Raw genomic sequence first — 24,926 nt, 5'->3', positions numbered from 1 at the left:
CCTGCTAGTAAACTCAGATTCTTGGAGGTTGATTCGCCAAACTCACATGTGCCCTCTCTATTACACAATTCTCAAATGTATGCGTTCCTAACATCACCCTGGGATTCAGGATTAAGAAGGCCAAGAGAAAAAATCTGATGTATTCCTAAGGCTCTGCCTCAACCTTCTATTCTCTCATAGTTTTCATATTAATTCATTTCAACTTTGTTACTGTTGTTTGAAATCATTATTTGAGCGCAACATTGCCAAAAGGAGCAGATGAAAAGCAAATACCACTATTTTGTTTGCTAAGTAAGGAGATATCCCTTTTATTATCTAGGACAAAGGAACTTCAGCCTGGTCCCAGTGGGGCCTTTGCCCAAGTCACAGGTGAACATTAAGACTAGCTTCAGGTATGAAGCTCAGGTCTGTCTTCTCCCAGGAGGTGGCAGCAGCAGCAGCCACAGCCTCAGCCTGCTGGAGAAATCAGACAATTCATCCTTTTGACTGTTGGCATCCAAACCTAGAAATTCCTGGTTCCCGAGACCACTTTATCCCTTCCTTGGTTTGCTGTGCTTGGTTGGAGCCAGGGCACAGGGAGTGCAGGAACTGGCAATGATTCCTCTCGTAAGTGCCTAGGTTTTTTGTAAACACTTTGGTCTGAGCTGTGACCTTGAAGCATGAGTGAAGGAGGATCAGGAAGTCTCTGCCCAGAGAAAAGAGCTTCAAAAAGAAACACATATTAACGTAAACACTTATATCCACAGAACCTCAGCTCACAGTTTGGTGCCACACAAAGAATATAGATTCTAGACCTGGCCTCCCAGCTACCAGCCAGCTGACCTTGTCATTGAATCTGTCAGAGCTGCAATTTCCTCTTCCACCCAGTGTGGACTAGATGATCTTTAAGTACCTGCTAATTCTTAAATGATGAGTTACTGCACTTTTATTTTCTGGATTAGGTAGGGTTGGGCCTTCACCCTTTCAGAATTTTAAAAATCCCAGACACGACAAAGCACTACTAGTTCCAAGTTAATCCCAGGTGAGCACATATCCTGGCGAACACCGCCAGCTGCCTAGGAGGTGGGCAGGAATCCCAGGAAATGTCTGAACACCACACAGCTATGGATGAACTGTCAACTGCTGGGGGTTGCTTTGCAAATTACTACATCTAAACGAAGCTGACAAAATAATATTCCAAAAAGCAATTAACACTTATTCCTAGTGTATTTGGAACCAAAAGTCCCTTTGGGAAAAGTGTGAGCATCTCAGAAAAAAGTATCCCAGCCCTCGGGGTAGAAATGTTTGAGGTTAAGGGGATCCTTAAATCAGGATCTTTTAGTGCTTTTCTCCCATCACCACAGTCGGGGCTCAACCTGGTCTTTGTGAAGGAGGAAATGGAACTAGCTCCTCTCATTCCACCGCTGCTTCACCCTGCTGGCTCTCACCTTCATTGCCTGGACTGCTTAAACTTTCATCCATTCATTCAGTAAACATTTATTGGGCACCTACTATGTGCCAGGTGCTGGGCATACACCTAGCTATTTAGGAACTCACAATCCAATAGTCAGAGACTGAACAGGTTAATACACAAAGCATTCAGAAGGATTAGCATATAAAACATAAGGTAATAATAGTGGTGGTTAGCAGTAGCATTATCTCCATAAGGCACCAGGCCAAATATCATATTTCCTAACTAAAGCTATCCCCAGAACATAGTAGAATCATCTAGAGATAATCCCATAGTCCTATAGGTATTGACCCCTGTCAGTTTGTCAAGGCAACTGTTTCTTCTATTTCACATGAAAGTCATCATATTAGGATCCCTTCCTGGATTAGGAAGCTTTGTCTCCAGAGGGCCACTATAAATGGAAATATGTATCTGTTATCAGGCATGAAAGGATCAGGCTGACTGGGGACAGCTTCCTCTTCTACCTTTTCCCCTTAAGAATATTAGTACAGGTAATGGGCAGGTTAAATAAGTTTCAATGTCACTGAAACAGAGGGAACTGGATAGAGGGAACTGGGGAATGATAGAAATAGGAAAGCATGGTGATAGCAAATTCTAGATGGCTCACACTAGAAAAGAGAACCAGATCCAGCTTGGAGAGCAGGTCAGAGAGTAAAGGAACACAGGGATGTCCAGTGGGACAAAGAACTGACCTGAGCGCTATAGTACAGCAAACAAGCAGAAAAGAAGCAAACCATTTCTCCTGGTTCCCCATCTTAGGTCAGTCTGAGGAAGTCAACAGTCTTCAAAGAGACCCCAGACGCCCTCATAATGTTGCAGTCAGGTCAAATCATTTCTCAAATGCAAATTTTTGTAGAGACCTTTCTTATCGTGTTGATAACTTTGATTGATTTTCTTCCTGTATATTTGCAAATAAGCTCAAAATGATCTCCTTTTCCCCTCACCTCCAGAACCAATTTTCAGCAATGCCAGCTACTAAATATATCATACAAAGGTTGAGAACCTCTGGTCTTGGGCCTAATTTTATCCAATTTAATGTTTGGGTCACTGCTCTCATAGCCCAAAAAATAACCAGCATTATAACAGGATTCTCTGATGAGCACATTCAGAGGGCAGCCTCTAAGCAGTGGTCCTCCCTCTTGGCTGCATGTTGGAATCACATGGGGAACTTTAAGAAAATCCCCACACCACATCCCAAACCAATTACATGTCAGGGGTGGTACTTAGGCCTCAATATATTTTTTAAGTTCCTCAAAAGATTTCTGTGTGCAGCCAAGGTTGAGAACTTTTTCCCTTAAGTCTTAGAATAGTAGCAGACATGAAGCTGCCAGTAACTGACAGCTGAGCTTCCCTCCTCCCTTTGGAATTTCTCCTGAGAAGTCAGCATCCAGAAACCAGATACTGCAAAGGCAGCTCGCTTGGACACCCACTTTGTAAGGTTGCCATTTTGACTTTCCCACCTTATCCACCCGGTCTACAATTAAAATGACTTGAATACTTAGACTTGTGAACAGTAGTTAATCAGTATTTCAAAGAGAATTGGTAACAGGTGATGGTGGTATAAATGCTACACTCTAGAGATCCCACATTCATCTTAAAAGCAAACATCAATGCTTATGTTTAAATCCCCCACACTACTCAGTCTTTCCTCTCCTCCTTCTTTATCCACTTTTCTCCTCTCCTTCCTCTTTCTTGCTACCTAGCTGTCTCCTTCACCTGCTCTCCCACCCTATCACTGTCTTTCTTATTCCTCTTACCCCTTGTTTATCTTTCATTTCCCTCTGCACCTCTCTATTCCTTCTGCATCTGACTCCATTTCTTTTACTCTCTATTCTCTCCTCCTTACCCACAACACACACCTCTCTCTTCTATTTTATCATCTTTCCCATTTGCAGCTCCTTAATTAATGATACTATAGAACAAAACCATTGTCAGATATTTATAACTATTAAGATATTTATAACTATTAAGTAAGACTGTTAATTTTAAAAGCAGATAAGTTCTGAAAATGCTATATTTCTCTCTCCAAGGAGAAAAAAATGCTTTCTCATAGTTAGCTTTCCTTAAATACTAACTATAATAATTATTTTTCTTATAACTTTCTGTTTTGGCCCTAGATTACTTTTTTCATATAGTTTGGTGACCCTCAATAGAAAAATGGTTCTCTATTCTTCAGTAATTCCGACAACAGCAGCTGACATCAATGTAAAAAGAAAAACAAGCTAAAAACAGTAGTTGAGTGTATGCACCCTGAATTGCATATTCAGTTGCAAAATCCTCATCATCATTGCAATTGCAGAGGGGAGGCATTTAAATAATTGTTCAAAGTGTCTTCTTGAGGAAATAACTAAATCAGGGCCAGCTGATTGTTGGTCACAAACCAACCTACAATAATAATCCGGTATGTGCATCTTGAGTATTCATAGCAACTCTACAATAACAAATTTGTGCACTCATCTAATATCCTTAAACAACCTAAAAAATAACAAACAAACCTTGATCGGATCCAGTGTCTCACTTGGTAGTTGCCCTGTGTTTTTAAGCAGTGTTCTGGAACAACCTTAGAATCATAAACCACCAAACAAAAATCGCAGCATCGATTCAATGACAAACTGGGGTGGGTGGTCCAGCATATACCAGCTATGTTATGGCAACAAATCTAGGTACACGAATAGAGTGGAAACCAGGTAGATAGATCAGCAGACAACTAAAAAATTTGGGAGAAATATCCACGAAGATAGACATGTTTTATTGGCTTGAAATTTGTAAACAAACTGTGAGAAAAGAGGGAAGGTCTTGTTTTTAGTTTACTTGTGAGATCAGCCAAAAGTATTTGAGATTTTCTTTTCCCAAGTTACAGCTGTGAAGTGACTAATAGGAATTAAGTGAGCCTGCATCAGGAACTGAATGTGCCACTCCACTGGGAACAGAAAATGTTCCCCTGATAGAGGCTGTCCTCTCAGATTAGTACCTTGGATGTTTTAAAGAGGATCAGCCAGACACAAATATAGTGCATTTATAAAGAACAAGAATCATCCAAATGCCTTTGCAAACTTTTCCCATTTCTCAGTACTTTTGAATCATGTTTCTATCTTAACCTCCATGTGCCTTAAGAAACTCTAGAAAGAGGGAAAGAGGGAGAGGGAGAAAGAAAATTTCCTATCACATTGTTTTTTCCTTGCTGGGCTACTGTAGCTTTTCAATATGAGCCTCGCTGAAGGCTTGGCCTGAGCAGTTTAAGAAGGGTGAATGACCCAAGACTGCTTAAGAAAGTTGGCACCTGCTCTGTTCCAGCCTTCTTAGATTCTAGAAATCAGACACCTAGTTGCAATGGCTCAATATTATTTGCATATTTGCATCCACAGCTAAAATCAATTTGCCCACACACAGCCTCATCCTGTTTCAGTAATTAAAATATTTCCTACAAAAGTATCAGAAGGGGCACCGATTGACATTTTGAAAGTTGTCTCAAGGACAACTTGTGTATTCTTTCCACCTAAGCATATATAATATATATACCATTTTTACACAAAGCAGATCATATTGAATATACAGTGTCCAATTGTGTGATAATAGAAAATATATGTATTGATTTCCGCCCCCAGTTCCAGGAAGAGAGCTTCCAAAACTCTTGTAAATTCCTAAGTGATAAGAGCACTAGGAGCATCTTTCATTCTAATATTTGGTCTTTGACCCCACTTTCTGACACAGACTTCCTAAATCCCTTTGGATTTTCTGGGTGATAGGAGTGTCTTTTGTTCTAGTGAAGTGGGCTCCTGGATGGCTCCTGGGTGAGGGCTGGTCCCCAGAAAGACCAAGCCATGATTAGAAACTTGGAATTTTCAGCACCCCACCCCCCACCCCATTCTCCAGAGAGGAGAGAAGGGCTGGAAATGGAGTTAATAATTGATCATGCATACGTCATGAAGCCTCCATAAAAATCCCAATAGTATGGGATTCGAAGAGCTTCCAGATTGGTGAACACATCCATACCAGGAGGGTGACATAGCCCAACTCCACGAAGACAGAAGCTCCTGCGCTTGGGACCCTCCCAGACCTCGCCCTGTCTAGCTCTTCATCTGGCTGTTCATCTGTATCTTTTACATTATCCTTTATTATATAATAAACTGGTGTTTCCCTGAGTTCTGTGAGCTGTTCTAGCAAATAATCAAATCCAAGGGGTAGGAGGGCATGGGAACCTCCGATTTGTAGCCAAGTCAGACAGAAGTTGTGGGTAACCTATACAGACCTACTATTTGAGATTCGCACCTGAAGTTGGGGGCAATCTCATGGGACTGAGGCCCTAGCCTGTGGGATCTAACTCTGTCTCCAGGTAGATTATGTCAAAATTGAATTAAATTGTAGGACACCCAGCTGGTATCACAGAGAATTGCTTGGTGTAGGAAAAACTCCCACACATCTGGTGTCAGAAGTGTTGTGAGTGTAGTAGTAGTGTGAGAGTAAAGGAGAGACATACAGGAGGAAGACTGAGCTTTTCCTAAACACCTATACTTTGGTTTATTCATTTAATAACATATCAGAAATATTCCCATGTCAGCACATATAGATTTTCCAAGATCTTTGAATCATTGGATGTACCATAATTTACTCAACTGTTGCCCCACTGATGAACATTTAAATCAATTCCACTTCTTGTTACTATAAACAATGTTTCCATGAATATCCTTATACATGTGTCATTGGGAACTTGTATGACTCTATCATTAGTATAAATTCCTTTAAATAAAATTGCTACATCAAAATATATGTGCATTAAAATTGGGTTAGCTGTTCCCAGATTGTAACCCCAAAATAGTTCCAATCCACATTTCCATCAACAGTATAAGTTCACTTATACCCTTGCCAAAAACTGAGTTTTATCAAACTTTAACTTTTTGTCAATCTGATAGGTAAAAACAGTATCACATTGGTGTGATTTGCACTTTTCTAAGCACTAATGAAATTAAATGTTTTTTCCAAGTAGGTTTTACCATTCTTCTTTTCTTTTATTTTTTATTTATTTATTTATTTTTGTTGAGGAAGATTGGCCCTGAGCTAATATCCGTTGCCAATCTTCCTCTTTTTGCTTGAGGAAGATTGTCCCTGAGCTAACATCTGTGCCAATCTTCCTCTATTTTGTCTGTGGGTCGCTGCCACAGCATCACCTAATGAGTGTTATAAGTCCATGCCTGGGATCCGAACCCACAAACCCTCAGCCGCCGAAGTGGAGCACACAAACTAAACCACTATGCCACCAGGCCAACCCCACCATTCTTATTTTCTTTATGAAATATTTGTTCATATTCTTTGCCTATTTTTCTGTTCATTTTTTTCCTTGTAAAACTGGAAGATCTCTTTATATAATAAAGAAATAAGCACTTTTTCTCTTGGGTTGCAGATAATTTTTTCTTCTGTGACATTTGTCTTTTGGCTCTATTTACAGTGTTTTCTCGTTGTTGTTGTCGTATTTGTTTTTACCATATAAAAGTTTTAAATGTTTTACATCAAAGCATTTATCAGCATTTTCCTTTTTGGTTTCTGAGTTTTATCTATGTTTTAAATATTAGCTCTCTTGCAAGATGGGTCTCTTTACAATTGCCACTTTAATGCACCAGGGTATGATTTGAATTCTGCTACATCATATCGTGCTAGTTAAAATATTAGGTTTTATATGGGAAGAGGAAACTTACAAAGTCAAGGTCATTAAGAGAAGGGAGGTCACAGAGACCCCATTCGCTTATTGTCCCTGGCTGACCTGCTGGCCTGACAGAATGGTTTGTGTTCCAGGGAAGGGAACTCTGCCCCTCTTTTGATCTCCTTTTAGTATAGGGCAAGTGTGAGAGTAGCCTTATCAGTGAAAGGAATAATCAGACTATCTTGGCACCAGGCAGCCTGGATTTTGTTGCCAGCTGTTTACCAGAGTTGTCTGGGAAACACACACAAGCTGCCCAGCACCTAGACTTTTGGTCCCATGGGATGTTACACAAGAGAAAGGAAGCCAGTGGTCCCATGGGAAGCTGAGCTTGTGTACAATTCCTCAGGCTGGGAGACACCCCCTTCCTCAGCCCCAACCCCCATACCTGGTTTGAGCTAGTTCATTGTCCAGGCAACACAGAACAAGCACCCAGATTCATTTAGAACAAGCCTGCTCTTTGCATCACATTAAATTGGTAAGAAGTCAGGCAGTGGAGATGAGAGTAACTCTTTATTTTGAAAATTTTCAAACCACAAAGGTCAAAAGAATGACACAATGAATGCCCCTATACTCTTCACCTTGATTCACCAATTGTTAACATTTTGTCACCTTTACTTTATCTCTTTCTATAAATATACCTTTTTATCCATTGAAGCATTTAAAAGTAAGTTGAATACTTTATGACAGTTCACTCAAAATAAGTCAGCATACATCTCCTAAGAATAAAGGCATTCTCCTACATAACTGCAATACCATTTTCAGACCTAGGAAAATTAATGATTCAATATCTTTAATTCCACATTCAAATTTCTCTAATTGTCCCAATGTCTTTTTTTTTTTTTTTTTTGCGAGGAAGATCAGCCCTGAGCTAACATCCATGCCAATCCTCCTCTTTTTGCTGAGGAAGACCAGCCCTGAGCTAACATCTATTGTCAATCCTCCTCCTTTTTCCCCCTTTTTCTCCCCAAAGTCCCAGTAGTTAGTTGTATGTCATAGTTGCACATCCTTCTAGTTGCTGTATGTGGGACACCACCTCAGCATGGCCAGACAAGCGGTGCGTTGGTGCACGCCCGGGATCCGAACCTGGACCGCCAGTAGCAGAGTGCGCACACTTAACCACTAAGCCACGGGGCTGGCCCCTTCCAGTGTCTTTTATAACCATCTTTTTTTGTTTGATTCAAGATCTTAACAAGCTCCATACATAGCATTTGATTCTGTCTCTCTAGTCTAGTGCCTCAAGGTGAACATTTAGCAATGCCTGGAGATACTTTTGATTGTCATGACTAGGGGAGCTCCTGGCTTCTAGTTGGATAGAGACCAAGGATGCTGCTAAATCTCTTACAATACACAGACCAACTCCCCAGACAACAAAGAATTATCTGGTCTAAAACGTCGGTTAGTGCTGAGATTGAAAAACCTTGTTCTGGTCCATCCAGAATAGTCTCCTCACTTGTTGTTATTTTTCACGACACTGACTCGCAGTGTCCAGGCCAGTTGTAATGTAGAATATCCCACACTCTAGATTTTTCTGATTGTTTCTTCATGATTAGTTTCCACTTAAACATATTTGGCAAGAATGTTACATAGATTATTGTAACAGTTAGCATTACTGCATAACAACCCACCCCAAAACTCAGTGGCAAAATATTAACAACCATTGCCTAGGTAGTTGTGCTGATCTGGCCTGGGTTCAGCTGATTTTGGCTAGACTCATTCATGGATCTGCAATCATTTGGCAGATTAACTAGGGGCTGGCTGGTCTAGGTTGACCTCAGCTAGGGTGACTGGGTTCAGCTCCATTCATCTATCACACTTAGCAGGCTAGCCCTGGCCTATTCTCATGTAAGAGACAGGGGTCTGAAAGAGAGTGGAAGCATGCAAAATCTGTTGAAGACTAGGCTTAGAACTGGCACTCTGTCACTTCAATTGCACTACGTTGGCCAAAGAAGGTAACAAAGCCAGCCTAGATTGAGTGGTAGAGAAATAAACTCTACCTTTTGATGGGAGTTGCTACAAAGTCACTTTGCAAGAGGTGTGGTTAAAGGAGAAAAAGAATCTGGGCTTATTGCAGTCTATTAAAGTGATATTGTATACCTCTTATTGCATCATATCAGGAGGTATATAATGTCAGCTTATCCCACTATTAGTGATGTTAAGTTTGATATTTAAGTGGTAACTGACAGAGCTCTCCTTTGGAGAGCTCTATCTTTCATGTCTGCGGAATGATACTTTGATGCACTGTGTCTATCCTGTTGGCCATTGTATTAGTTTCCTAGGGCTGCTGTAACAAAGTACCCATAAATTGGGTGGCTTAAAACAACAAATTTATTATCTCACGGTTCTGGAGGCTAGAAGTATGAAAACAATGCATTGGCAGGGCTTCCTCTGAAACCTTAGGGGAGAATCCTTCCTTGCCTCTTCCAGTTTCTGGTAGCCCCAGGCATTCCTTGGCTAACAGCTGCTGCACTTCAGTTCGGCTTCCATCTTCACATGGCATTCTCCCTGTGCCTTTGGATGACTATCTTCTTATAAGGACACCAGTCATATTGGATTACGGTCCCATCCTACTCCAGTATGACCTCATCTTAACTAATTACATATGCAATGACCATATTTCCAAATAAGGTCACATTCTGGGGTCCTGGGGGTTAGGACTTCAACATATCTTTCTTGGAAAACATAACTCAACACATAACACTCATCAACCCTTCACCCAAAGATTTTATCATCCACTTATGGTCCTTGATTGAATCAGTTATTATATTGGGAATTGCCCAACAGTGTTTTCCTTAAGCCTCATCATTTCTTCAACATTTATTAGCTGGCACTCTTCTGTAAGGACGAAGGTTTTGTTTTCATATTTCTCCCCCATCTCCTTTCTTCTCTCCCCCCACTTTTTAATCACTTTCAATGTGTGGCTTTTTGTTTTTATACATCTATCATTTTTATACAACTATACAAACAAAATTTTGGTGATCAAATTGTCTCAAATTTGACTAGTGAGAGCCCATAAAGTCAACTCTTAATGAAGAAAAGTAGAATAAGTATTTAAACTTCTATTAAATTTAAAATTCTTCTTTTTAAAATGTGACTACTCCCACTAATCTGTCCCATAGGACCTACTTTTGCTGTCCAGATAAGTCAGGGCTCGTATTTTTCTCCATGGGGAGGCTATATGATTGTTCCACACAGGAAAAATCTCACCATAATTCTTAAAGTACAGCCATAAAAAAAGCTGTAATTTATTGAGTATTCTGCTTATGTAGGTTATTTTAATTATAAAAATAACTGTGCCTAAGTTATGAGAAGTCTGAGGCTTAAAGCGAGATACTAGAAAGAGCCTGGATTTTGCAGACTGATGGTTTGAAGCCTGGATCCATCACCTATTAGGTATGTGATTTTGGGCCTCTCTGGGCCTTGGGTTGTTTATCTGTACTATGGTGATGATGATATTTGCCTCACAGGTTTGAGCCCAGCAGCTTACCTAACCTAGAGTAGGTGTTTATTAGTTCTCTTCGTTCCAAATCCTGATGACAGGCCATGACTTCTAGGTCATGTTGGATAAATGACAGTGCCATGGAATCCACTAGCAATTAATCAGGAGTTGACCCATCTCATTAATTCAGAGTATGCTCATTAGGAATTAAAGATAGCTTGACCCAAGTTTTAGCTAAAGTTTACTTTTAAATATCTTTGTGGAGGGCAAAAACAGTTTGCTAAACAATTTCTTAAACAATATTTGGGGAAGGACATCATATCAATTGAACTTCAGAGAACAACTCTTGGGGAGGTTTTTTGCATTTTACTGCACAGTAGGAAGCTCATTTACAAATCAGTCTTCAAAATAGACTCAACTCTGTTCACCTAAATATAGTGCATTCATTCATTCCACAAATAGTATTGAGCACCTACTAAGTCCCATGCAACGTTCTAGGCAGTTGGGGTACATCAGAGAATGAAACAGTTATTCCTGCCTTTGTTTGCCTTCTAGTTGGGGGAAATAAGTGAAAAACAAATAAATTTGCAAATTATATAGGGTATTAGAAGTAGGTAAGTGGGCCGGCCCCGTGGCCTAGCGGTTAAGTGCGTGCGCTCCGCTGCTGGCGGCCCGGGTTCGCATCCCGGGTGCGCACCGACGCACCGCTTCTCCAGCCATGCTGAGGCCGCGTCCCACATACAGCAACTAGAAGGATGTGCAGCTATGACATAGAACTACCTACTGGGGCTTTAAGGGGAAAAAAATAAATAAATAAAATCTTTAAAAAAAAGAAGTAGGTAAGTGCTTATGAGAAAAATAAGTGAAGCAGGGGTGTACAGGAAGGCATTACAGTTTTAAATAGAGTTGTCATCATTTAAAAGGTGATGTTTGAGCAAAGGCTTGAAGCGGGTGAGGCAATTGGTCATGTGGCCATCTGGGAGAACAACAAACACAAAGGCCCTTGGGTAGGAGTGCGCTTGGCCTGCTGGAGGCACAGCAAGGAGGCCAGTGTGGCAATGAATGGGGGGAAGTATTTTATTTATCTAACAAGCGCTTACATAGCCCTTACTAGTAGCACTATTTTAAGCACTTAAAAAATATTAACTAATCCTCCCAACAACTATGTGAAGTGGATACTCTTTTTCTCTTTTCCAAATGAGGAAACTGAGGCACAGGAAGGTTAAATAACTGCCCCCAGATCACATAACTATCAAGTCATAGAGCTGGGACTGGAGCTCAGGTAGGCTGTCTCTAGAGACTTTTGGTGCTTTTAAGCCCAGAGTATCTGTACTGCGTGCTTGTAGTAAGAGATAAGGTCCCATAACTGGGGACTAGATCCCATAGGTCATTAAAGGCCATTAGTAAGGATTCGGGTTTTATTCTGAGTGATACGGGTGTTGAAGAGAAGAGTGATATGTGTTTGTTTTTGTTGTTCCAGAAATTTCCAAAGCATTTACATATTTTAGGTATGTATTACTCTTGACATTTAAAATGCTTATGTAAATTTAAAATGATTTCAATTTATGGGAACAAAAAATTTGACATATGATTTAGAGATGATATCCCATCAAATACCGTTTGTCTAAGAATAATCTCTTCTTTTTTTAAAGTCTTACAAGCACCTCTTTATTGTGTGGATCTAGCAATACTTACGTACTTGGCTGTGTTTTCTTGGGGCACAAAGGCAAAGTTTTGAGCAAAAAACTTTGTTTTCCTACTTTGAAGGGGAAAAAAATTTATAGGAGCAAATAGACTATTTAAGATATGTCCTGTCTACATACCAAAGATGACGGGTCAGTGGTGCTGCCTTCTTGGGGCTTAATGTGTCAGCACCTTGTAGTGGGCCACGCACCTTCACCGGGGCTCCATGACCTCAAGTGCAGAATGATCCAGAGGCAACTGCCCTTAAGAGTAACTAAAGGACTCAGGCTCAAGCCACCTACCCTGCTCAAGGAGCATTTAGGAGCAGCACAGGCAGAGTCAGTCTGGAGAAGAGAAAGCATTGGGAGGATTACACAGTCATCTAAGAACAATGTTAATGATCATAATAATTGTCACAATTTATTTAGCATTTACTGTATGCCTAGCATCATGCCAAATGCTTTACAAGCATGAGCTGTATAGTATCATCATCCTTATGTTATGAGTAAAGAAACTAAGACTTAAAGAGATTAAGTAAATTGCCCAAGATCATATACAGCTGTGACTTAAGCGCAGCTCTGCCTGTCTCCAAAACCCATGTTCCTACTCATTTATTTTATGCTGCCTAGGAATATAATTCTCTATGGTTATTCCTTCTGTAACCCTCAAAACACTGTCTTTCTGGAGGTTGTTCCAGTTCTGAATTTCCAGCTGCCTGTTGGACATAACTGCAAGTTTCAGCCTGAACCTTTCTTCTACTGTTCAGTACGTCAGACACATCTTATGTGCCTCATCAGATTCTCTTGTCATCATCTCTCAAATCCTCAGTTGATTATTCTGTCTCAGCCATGAATGTAGGTGACTTGCTTTGTTTGGGCCCACATGTTCCTACTACCTACCCAGATAAGCTGTGCTTATCTGCCACTTTCCCAGCCTAGCCCTCCCCCTTGACTGCCACTGAGCAACCAGGCTCACCAGCTACAGGCCAGGAATTTCTGGCTTCTCTCTCTCTACTCCGCAACCAGGATTAAAGGCCATACCATAAAGCATTCGCTGTGGCTGGCTGAGAGACTAACAATGGGAACATATGACATAATCTAGAAATATGAGGAAAGTAACTCCTGGTGTGGTGAATTTTGATCAGTGGGAAATAAGAGATGGGAGGGAACCAGGAAGATGGATTCTTTTTCCTTTCTCCCTCCCGAGAACTTACCTGAGCATGTTTTCTCCATATAGCATGTCTGGAGATATTCTGCATGGACATGCAGTCATACCTACTGTCACTGCAGACTGTTCAAGGATCATCTTGTGTTGCTTCCCATCTGTCTCTTTTCTCTTTTTCTCTCACTCTTACTGCCCTGGGATTGCATCTCCTAAATAAAACATTAGCATTAATTCTTCTTTTTTTTTTTAATTAATTTATTTATTTTTGTGAGGAAGATCAGCCCTGAGCTAACATCCATGCTAATCCTCCTCTTTTTGCTGAGGAAGCCCGGCTCTGAGCCAACGTCTATTGCCAATCCTCCTCCTTTTTTTTTTTCCCCAAAGCCCCAGTAGATAGTTGTATGTCATAGTTGCGCATCCTTCCAGCCGCTGCACGTGGGACATGGCCTCAGCATGGCCGGAGAAGCGGTGCATCGGCGCGCGTCCGGGATCCGAACCCGGGCCGCCAGCAGCGGAGCGCGCACATCCAACCGCTAAGCCACAGGGCCGGCCCCTAGCATTAATTCTTGGTTTGAGTTCTATTTTTCTAGAAAACATAGGCAAAGATATCCAGACTCAATTTTTCTCAATAGAACCATCACTTCCTAAATTCTCTTGGCTCAAAGCCAAGCTTCCAAGAGTGTATTCCAAAAGAAAATAATAGCTGATAATAGTATTGTCAATATTGTCAGTATACCTGATGGAATTCATGTATTCCTCCAAAAAGGTGCAGTTTGTTTGGAAGAAAATAAAAATAATTTAAAAGATCCTTGGTGGTAAAAAGATTCTGAACCAGTAGCTCAAAATTAGCATCAGTTCTAAATCCACTCATGCCCTGAGTATCTCATAACTAGCTTTTCCCTTCCTTTCCAGTCCTGCCTTGGTTTTGGTATCCATTATTCTTATACTTTTTTTTTTAATGCAAATGCCCAGGACTGCTCCCAGAGTTTCTGAGGAGTAGGGCTCTGCGTTTTGTTGTTGTTGTTGTTTTTTTAAGATTGGCCCTGAGCTAACATCTGTTGCTAATCTTCCTCTTTTTTTTTTTTTCGTCCCCAAAGCCCCAGTACATAGTTGTGTGTCATAGTTGTAGGGTTGTAGCTCTTCTATGTGGGACACCGCCTCAGCATGGCTTGATGAGTGATGAGTAGGTCCACGCCCAGGATCCAAACCGGCAAACTCCGGGCCGGTGAAGCGGAGCACACAAACTTAACCACTATGCCACCGACCCGGCCCCCTCTTAGACTATTTTAATACCTTCCTAATTTGTCTTTCTCTTTCCACATTCTCCAACTTCTGATTCAATCTGAATACCATTGTCATCAGGTAAGTAGTCCTAAACACTGATTTTGACCTGTTCCCTCATGTTCAGAAACCTTTAGTAACTTCTCACTGCCCATAGGATAATGTGTCAAGTTCCTTCTAAAACTAATCTTCACATACTGTCATGACCTACATTTCCAGCTTTAATACCAACTATAGTGTTTCTCAATTTGAATTCCACCACTAGCTATTCTGGGCTGCTTGCTTTTCCCAAACATGTGTTGCGCTTTTCTGAGACCACCAGGCGTCTGCTATTGAACTGGACAACAGAAGTTCTTGTGGGTTTTGATAACCCTGCTAGGAAGTATCAGAATTCCAGCCACACCCATAACCACCTCCCAGGGATTTCTAATAGACAGGACACCAAATTATGTATCAATTTATTCTGCCATTCCAAACAAAAACATTTAGTCCAGGAGCAGGTGCCTAACCTAGGTCAATAAACCTGTGCTGATGTGACAGCTTGTTAAGGAAGCTGTACCTAACAGCCTACAGGGTACTTGATGGTGAGCAGCCAAACCAGTCAGGTCCTTTGGGGGAGCTGAATATAAAATACCACATAGAGGGAGTCAGCAGTTAGCAGTGGGGAGAAGTTAAAAGATACACAGAGGGAAGGAAGAAAGCTAAAGTCATGTGGCAACAGAAACCTTGAAGCAACAGAAGCTGTGAGATAGAGAAAAGAATAGAAAGTACTTAGTAGCAAGGGCAGCAGAAGCGGAGAGTCACAATAATAGCAGATAATTAGAGTACAAAGCAAAAGATATTTACTGCTGAAGAGCCCACAAGATAACTCAGCTGCTGTGGCTGTATTGTGTGCTGAATCACCTTCCAGTTCCCACTGGTCATTACTTAAACTTAGACTGAGGCAACCTGACTCTATCTCTGTTCTGGAAATTAAATTTTTGCCTCTTGGTGTCTATATCAGTCAAGATCACAGCAGGAGACTGAAGACACACTCAGCTGGGGTTTTGAAAATAATTTGATGAAGACACTATTTACAAGGATGTAGGCAGGGTTGTGGGAACTTAGGAATATTGAGGCACCCAAGGACTAGCAAGAGTGGAAGCCCAGGGCTGAGGGGTCAAGGGAAGGAAATAGTGTTACAGGATTCTGGAAAGACATAGAGCCGTGATAGGGCATAGCTGCTGCCAGAACCATGGTGCTAAAGCAGAGAGGAAAGAAGAAGAAATACTTCAACCTCTTTTTCCTCCTACCCTCTGGTACTTGCTGAGCCTCCCATCAGCCAAACCCAGAGGGCAGTGGAGCATAGATGATGTCATCTGTGGGTAACAGCCTCATGGGGCACAGAGCAGGACAGAAAAGGATAAGGGCTGTCATGGGCTAACTAGCGGCCCCTCCAAAAAATATGTCCATGCCCTAATACCTGGAACCTGAGAATATTACATTATATGGCAAAAGTTGTGACTAAGTTCAGGATCCTGAGCAGAGGAGCTTATCCTAGTTTATTTGGGTGGGCCCTAAATGCAATCACATGCATCCTAATAAAAGAGAGGCAGGGGGAGTTTTGAAAAAGAAGAGTAGGAGGCATTGTGACTTCCCAATCAGAAATTGGAGTGAAGTGGCCACAAACCAAGGGAAGCCTGGAGCCATCAGAAGCTGGAAGAGGTGAGGATCAGACTCTCCCCTAGTGCCTTTGGAGGGAGCGTGGCAATGCCAAAACCTTGATTTTGGACTTCTGGCCTCCAGAACTGTGAGAAAATAAATTACATGGGCTGGCCCCGTGGCTTAGCGGTTAAGCGCGTGCGCTCCGCTGCTGGCGGCTCGGGTTCGGATCCCGGGGGCGCACTGACGCACGGCTTCTCCGGCCGTGCTGGGGCCGCGTCCCACGTGCAGCAACTAGAAGGATGTGAAACTATGACATACAGCTATCTACTGTGGCTTTGGGGAAAAATAAATAAATAAATTACTATTAAAAAAAAAAATTACTGTTTTAAGCCACCCAGTCTGTGGTAATTTGTTACAGCAGTCACAGGAAACTAACACAAGGGCCAGATGGAGAATAATCGGCACAAAATCTATCATCTCAAATACCATGTTGACCACAATGATATCCCTCATCACTTTGGCCAGAAATTCTTTTGCCTACTTTCTATATTCCTTTTGGTACTTCTTTTTGGACCACTCATGATTCAAATTATATGCTCCCAAATTATAGTTACTTCGGCATACAAATATCTTTTCATCCTAACCAGATTATTATAGATTATAACATTCTTCTTCAGAACAAGAACCTCATCTTGTACATCTTTGTAGCCCATGCAAATCCTAGCACAGTCCTTTGAACAGGCTGGACATTCTGTAATTGGTAAATGAGAAGGAAAGCTTCCATTTGTCCATCTGTAAATGGAAAATAACAATTTCTACTGACTTGCCTTTCAGAGATAATAATGGCAGTGTTTCTCGGAAACAATTTCTGTACCTGTAACAGAATGATATATCTGAAACACCCATTCCTGCTGGAGCAATTCCTCAGAAGAAAATTACATTTGGTTTTAGCGTGTCCTCCATTCCATGTGGAGCAGAAACTACTTGCAGTTCACCCCAAGAAGGAAAAGGCAGGGGATGATTAAGAAAATCTAAGAGCTGAGTATTGGCATTTTCTCAGGAACTTTGATTCATACAATAAATATTTATCAGAGGACTATTATGTTACAGTACAGTCCATAAATGCTGGGAAAACACACACACACACGCACGCACGCACAGAATAAGGCATGATCCCAAGTAAGTAATTATCACACAATATGATGAATGCTTTTTATAAGAACCAAATGCTATGGGACCAGAAAGAAGGGAATGATTAACTCTATTGATGGGAGTTTCACCAAAAAAAGACACATTCAAGCTGGTTTTTTAGGACTTCATCAGGCAAAGGGGAAGTAAGAGCATTGGGGACCAAGAGAAATAACTTTGCCTGAGCTGTTGCCAAGCAAACCACACCCTCAGCTCAGCCCTATTGTATCCACAAAGACCTATTTTTATTCATTATCCCCATAGCTACTTTTTAAGAGAGGAAGAAAATGCTGACTGCTTCCCTACTTTGCATCTAGACATTTTATATGTCAAAGAAGGGAAATTATCAGGAGGAAAAGCAGATTGACTTCTGACGAGCCCAGTAACGGTGAGTACAAATACCCATCCAATAATGAGTTAGTGAACACTCTTACCTTTCCTGAGCTTCTACCTCCTTTCTGAAAATGGAGGTAGGCTATCCTGTGGGAGTGTGTAGTACTAGGGCATGAATAACTCAGGAAAGCAGATGAGGAATGAGAGCACCCTCTGGTCTCACTGCCCCAAACCAGGAGGCACTTCTTTGTGGCAAAGCCCCCTTGAATGGGAATTATGACTGAAGCCCTTTTTCTTCTCCTAGGCTGACCTTCAGATCACTCCTTGGGGAACAGTTCTGTCTGGGGCACCGCCCAACCTCTCTCTCCGGCCAGCCCTTCTAGGCCTCTGAGACCAGAGCTGTGCTGCTTATGAGTGGGAGGAGAAAATTCTTGGGAAAGCAGCCAGGAGAGAGGGAAAGACCGGCCTAAACCCACCAAGGGGCAGAGGGTTCCCCATCCTCACCCTGTAGGTTCCACTGGAAAATGGGGAAGCTGGGAAACCCGATTCCAGCCTCAAAGTACTTGTTCTTGTTTTCTCAAGAAGCCTCTACCTTCCAGACCTTGCCAGGAAGCCGACGGCATTTTCATGAAGCAGTAATAACAAGGACAGAGCGTTCTAGCCTGCTGGAGCCTGGTGGCTGGTCACTCTTTCCACTGCCTTTTGTTTTCATGCATCATTCCCTCACTTGCTTCTCAGATTCCTCAGGGCTTTGAAAAAGCCACAAATGCTCCACGCAGTGACACCACCCAGCAGGCTGGCAGACATTGCTGACACGCACTCTGCCCTAAGCAATGCCACATACGCAAGCCCTGACAACTGACACCCAGCCATACATCTAGTAAAAAGCAAGACAGTTTACAGAAAGCAACCCCACCCACCCACCCATCAGCCTAGCTGACAAAGGTGGGACTTTAGATTAAGTACCACACTGGATTGGTAAATCACATACCCCTGTTTGATTCAAAATGCATCTGCAAGGTACATTGGACAGTGGTACTTCTCTACCCTTTCCTCAAGCGCTAGAGCACTCTCACTGTGCCAATTCACATCAATATATTAGATTGTGTATACATACATACACAGAGCAGAGGCTCTCAACTCTATTTGTGTTTCAGTATCACCTGTGGTCTGTTTCAAACCACACTCCAGAGCCACCCTACCGGAATCTGAAAATAGGGCCCAGATATGTGTATTTTTAAAAACTTGACAGTGTTGGTTAGAATGTGTGACAAGAGAAATTCTCATGTATCATTGATGACAGTAAAAATTAGTTCAGCTACTTCAGAAAATAATCTAGAGAGCAATCTAGTAGAGTTGAGAATGTGCATGTTCTGTTCCCTAGCAATTTCCATGCTAGATATATTCCCTAGAAGAACTCTCACACATGAGCCCAAGGAGGCCTATACCAGGACATTAATTACATCATGAATTGAAACAGCAAAAAACTAGACATAACAAATGTCCATCCACAGAATACATTCTAGAATATTTGTACAATGCAATTATATTGCAGTACTACATAGTATAATATTATTATATTATAAAGAATGGACTAGCTCTATAAGTATCTGATGGATAAATCTCAAGAATATGATGTTTAAAAAAATGTTTCAGAAAAATATGTACACTATTTATATATATATATGTTTAAACACCCAAAACATATATATTGTGTAGTAAAATTGTAAAAACATATGTGGGAAAGATTCCTACCATCTTCAAGAGATTGGTTACCTTTGGGGAGAGATGGAATGGAAGGGCCTTGTTTTGTAACTAAAATGTTTCATTTTTTTTTTAATCTTAAGCAAATATGGCAAGCTGTTATAATTTACTAGATCTGGATAGTGGATATATGTCCCACCGATGACTCTGAGGGTCATCCATAGCAGAAGGATCTTTTGAGATTTTTAGGATTCTCAAATACTGAAAATAAGTTTGTTTATGGGGATGAGCCATCCCCATAAACACAGATGACACTACTGAGCCGTCTTAGTAATGTATGCACTTTGAGATGTTTTTCATTAATGAGGGAGTTGTTGCACAGACTCATGCACACTCTCTTACTCAGGTGTGCTTGTGACCTCCTAGATTTGTGAGCTTCCTTGATAGAGTCAGAGGTGCCATGAAATGAAGATAGGGAATTGACCCACATGTGGATACCATTATTATAATCATACCTAGAGATTCCCAAACCTGGCTGAAAATCAGAATCACCTGATAAAATTTTTAATGCAGTTATCTGTGCCCCAGCCTCTGAGAATATGACACAATAGTTCTGAGGTGAGACCCTGGAATCTATATTTTTAATAGGCTTGTCAAGAGATGCTGATTATCAGCCATATTTGAGAAATGATCATAACTAACCATGTTCCACTAATGTTTTTAAAGAAATTGGGTAGGGAGAGAGATGAGAGAAAAAGAAGCAAGAAAATTAAAGGGGGAAAGGGAGGAAGAAGGAAGAGAGGGACAGAGTGAGCCTTCAGATCCTTTCTGCTCTATTTTTTCCAGATGTCTCCAACCTTGAATTGTCTCTCCATCCCCTGAACTTTGCCATTGCTCTAATTATCCGTAATGTTCATTTGGCAATTCTGTACTTCCCTGTACATTGCTGTAATGGGCTATTATTTACTCAATAGATTTATGTCACTTCTTGAATTAGACTATAAGTTTCTTCAGGACAGGGACCATATCTTGTTCATCTTCATATATTCTATAGTATCTAACACAATGCCTTGCACAGAGTGAGCAGTAGAGCATCATGATAAAGAATATAAGATAAAATGAGTTCAGAAATGTGGCAAAATACAAGGTACAAGATCAATATATAAAAATCAATTGTATTTCTATACACTAGCAATCAACAATCTGAATATGAAATTCAATGCAATTCCTATCTAGATCCCAGCTTTTTTTTTTTTTTTTGCAGAATTTGACAAGCTAATCCCGAAATTCATCTTAAAATGCAACCCAGAATAGCCAAAACATTCTTGAAGAGGAAGAACAAAGTTGGAAGATGAACATTTCCCAATTTCAAAACTTAGAACAAAACTATGAAAATCAAGACCTAGGGCATGAGGATACATGTATAGATCAATGGAATAGAATTGAGTGTCCAGAAATAAACCCTCATATTTATGGTCAATTGATTTTTTGACAAGGGTGCTAAGATAATTCAATAGGGAAAGAATAGTTTTTTCAATAAATAGTGCTAAGACAACTGGATATTCCAGCAAAAGAATGATGATAGACCTATACCTGACACCATACAAATAAATTAACTCAAAATGGATCATAGACCTAAATGTAAAACTATAAAACTCCTAGAAGAAAACAAAGGAATAAATCTTTAGGACTTTGGATTTGGCAATGGTTTCTTAGATGTGTCACCAAAAGCAGAATGACAAAAGAAAAATTAGATAAATTGGACTTAAAAGTTTAAAACTTTTATGCTTTATAGGACACCATCAAGAAAGTTAAAAAACAACCCACAGAATGGGAGAAAAACCTTTGCAAATCATATATTTGACAAAGAACTTATATACAGGATATATAAAAACCTACTACAACTCAATAATAAAAAGACAAACAACCCAGTTAAAACATGGGCAAGAAATCTGAATAAACATTCCTCCAAAGAATGTATACAAATTGCCTATATGCACAAGAACAGATACTCAACATCATTAGTCGTTAGAGACATGCAAGTGAAAACTACAATGAGATACCTCTTCATACCCACAAGGATGGCTATAATAAAAACAGACAATAACAAGTGTTGGTGAGAATATAGAGAAATTGGAACCCTCATATATTGCTAGTGGGCATGTAAAATGATGTAGCCACTTTGGAAAACAGTTTGGCACTTCCTCAAAATGCTAAGCATGGAGTTACCAAATTACTTAGGAATTCCACTCCTAGGCTTATACTCAAGAGAAATGAAAACGTTATCTGCAAGCAAAAACTTGTACCTGAATATTCATAGCAGCATTATTTATAATGGCTAAAAAGTGCAGACAACCTATGTCCATAAACTGATGAATTGATGTGATATATGGGTACAATGGAATATTTTCAGCTATAAAAAAGAATGAAGTACTGATACATGCTACAACATGGATGAACCTTGAAAACATTATGCAAAGTGAAAGAAGTAATTCACAAAAGACTACACATTGTAGGTAAGGTCTTTAAATAGGTAATTAAATTAAAATGAGGTCTTTGTGATGGGCCCTAATCCAATATGGCTGGTGACCTTATAAAAAGGGGAAATTTGCATGCACAGAGAGACACGAGAGCTGCCTATGCACAGAGAACAGACCATGTGAGGGACATAGCAAGGAGGTGGCCATGTGCAAGCAAGGAGAGAGGCCTCGAGCTTGCTGACACCTTGATCTTGGACTTCTAGCCTCCAGCACTCTGAGAAAATAAATTTATGTTGTTTAAGTCACCCAATCGGTGGTATTTTGTTATGGCAGCCATAGCAAACTAATACAGTGGTTCTCTTGAGTATGCAACAATAACGTGGTGTATAAGAAAGGCCTATGTTTTGAATTATTGCATTTTGCTGAGTGGCATCTTCTTATCACTCATGTCATCAATTGTTATAAATGTGAGAACTCCCCAGAAGATCAAGTACTGTGCAGTAGTTACCATGCACAGGCCCTCTAGAGCCCTGGCCTTTAAGAATGCCCTGTTCATCAACCTAAAAGAAGGTAAAATACTTAGAAGATCTCTCCAGAGCCTCGGGGTTTTTAAAAATTGGTAGAGATCGATCCAGATGTACTTAAAACCTAGGGAAATGTCATTTAAAATGATGTTTAATTACTGAGAACTTTTAATAACATGAGGAAATGATTCTATTATAATACTAAGTAAAAAACTCAAGAATGCACATTTAATATGTATAGATAGAATCACCTTATCTGTGTAATGATATGCATAGAAGAAAGAATGAATAGAAACACAAAGTTTTTCTTTGTGATGAGATTATGGTTAATTTTTGTTTTTTCTTTTTACTTCTCTGTATTTCTGAATTTTCCATAGTGAGCATGTATTAGTTTTATAACCAAGAAATATGTTTATATTTTAAAGATTAAAAAATGGGGCAGAAGGTATATAGCCCAATGCTAGGATTGAGAGTCATCTCCAGGAGACACAGTTCAGGGACTCATAGATCAGATCCAAGTGCTGTTGGAACCATGATGCCCACCTGTCCTCTTGGGATTTGGCCATAGGATGTTTCCCCATACCCAGAAATTCCAGTTATGCTCCTGCAGTGCTCTCCTGTCTAGAACAGGTCTCTGAACACTGATCCTCCCTTCAGACCTCTAACCCCTGACTCTGAACTTAGGCTTTTCTTTCTGGATTCAGGTGCCCATCCCTCTTTCTCCACCAATGACTCAACTCAACCTCTCCTTCCCTCTCTCACACCTTTCTCCCAACCTTTTGTACTCTGAAGCTACCCACAGTGACACACCGACGCCTGTGTCGTTCATGCGCAGAGTGGCTGAAAAGTAACAGGCACAAGATGAGAGGAGGGGGACAAGAGAAGAGAAATATTGGGGAAATGCTTCCGAGGTTTCCTTCCCTGTGGAGGTTTGACATTCCTGGTCTCTGTCTACTCCTTCTCTTGTTCCTCCTCCTTAAAAGAGGGACTTCATCTGATTGGTGAATTGTGAAGTATACAGGGCATGCTCAACTTAGTCCCTCCTTTCTTCCTGTTAGGTGTCTGCCTGCCCACGGTGAGGATGTCAACTTGCTCTGCTCCTCGGGGGGCAGAGTCCCCTTCCTACCCCACCTCCAGCATGAGAAGGCCTGTCCTGGTCAAATGTTACCTGTGACTGGGTGAAGAAGTCTACCTAATGCTAAAACTCATTTAGTATTTAGTATCCTATTATCTCTCACAATAAACAGCCTTTATCAGCAATCGAGGTCTCCATCTGCTCACTCTTTCCTCTCATTTCGCATCTTGCCCAGAACCCAGAATGGGGATTGGAGAAAAAAATGCTATTAGTAGCAACTTCTTAGAGACCTGAAAAGGAAATAACACATGCTAAGAGCCCACTATATGCCCAGCGTGAAGAGAGGAGCTTTACATATATATGTTAGTTTATTTACCCCCACAACCACCCACGGTAGTTTACATTATTTTCCCATTTCATAGGGCTCAGAGAGGTTAAGAAACTTGCCCAAGGTTTCACAGCAAGTGAGTGGCAGATGTCTCTCTGACTTCAAAGTCCAAGCACTTTCCGCTGCATAAGACATTGTCTTTGGGTGCCACAAAGACGCTCCTCAGGGATGGTGGCAGCAATCTCATCTTTGTTCATACTTCATCCTAACCAGCTGAGCTATCAATTAAGCAACATACAAGGGAGGCAAAGGTGATACAACCAAAAGACAAGGAACCAGGTGATTATAAACTCCAGACCAAAAACATCAAGAAATTTATTTTTCCCCAGATTTCTTAGAGACTTTTAGACAAATGATCTCCCCTGCCCCCGCAACTTGTGCTCTGGCTTCCTCGGTTGTAAAATAACTCAATAATACCCACTGCTCCTTAAGTTAGACCACATGTCATGCTTCCCTGAGACTGGCCTCAGCACAGTTGTCTCTTTGTCCCCACTTGCCATTAAAAAGCAAATGTATGGGGCCGGCTCCGTGGCTTAGCGGTTAAGTGCGCGCGCTCTGATGCTGGCGGCCCGGGTTCGGATCCCGGGAGCGCCCCGAGGCACCACTTCTCCGTCCAACGCGAGGCCGAGTCCCACGTACAGCAACTAGAAGGATGTGAACCTATGACATACAACTATCTACTGGGGCTTTGGGGGGAAAAAAATGAATAAATAAAATCTTTAAAAAAAAAAAAAAAAAAGCAAATGTATGTCATATTGCCTTGGGTAGCACATGGAGTAAAAATAATTGTAATGAATAATGAGTCAGCTCAACAGTATATGAAAACCAGAAGAAGTGAATTGATGAACAGAATATGATATTAGAATGCCAGCAATAGGGAC

General features: G+C 40.9%; 1 protein-coding gene and 1 long non-coding RNA gene across 4 annotated transcripts in view; one reads left to right on the top strand and one right to left on the bottom strand.

The window, feature by feature from the left end:
* LOC147918275 (uncharacterized) overlaps positions 1-23,833 on the top strand; it is a 31,694-nt gene extending 7,861 nt beyond the window's left edge. The window contains exons 1-3 of one of the 2 annotated variants that reach the window (XR_015552212.1): positions 17,685-17,929; positions 20,843-22,094; positions 23,641-23,833. This is a non-coding gene — a long non-coding RNA (uncharacterized LOC147918275). Of the gene's footprint in view, positions 1-17,684; positions 17,930-20,842; positions 22,095-23,640 lie in introns of those variants that run through there. The other variant, XR_015552213.1, reaches the window with a different exon arrangement.
* MKLN1 (muskelin 1) overlaps positions 1-24,926 on the bottom strand; it is a 311,196-nt gene that overhangs the window by 172,009 nt on the left and 114,261 nt on the right. The gene's annotated exons all lie outside the window — the stretch shown is intronic.

The sequence above is a fragment of the Ceratotherium simum genome, chromosome 1, assembly GCF_057802395.1.
Source record: "Ceratotherium simum simum isolate JZ-2026a chromosome 1, ASM5780239v1, whole genome shotgun sequence".
NCBI lineage: Eukaryota > Metazoa > Chordata > Mammalia > Perissodactyla > Rhinocerotidae > Ceratotherium > Ceratotherium simum.
This window is presented reverse-complemented; position numbering and strand designations above follow the sequence as displayed.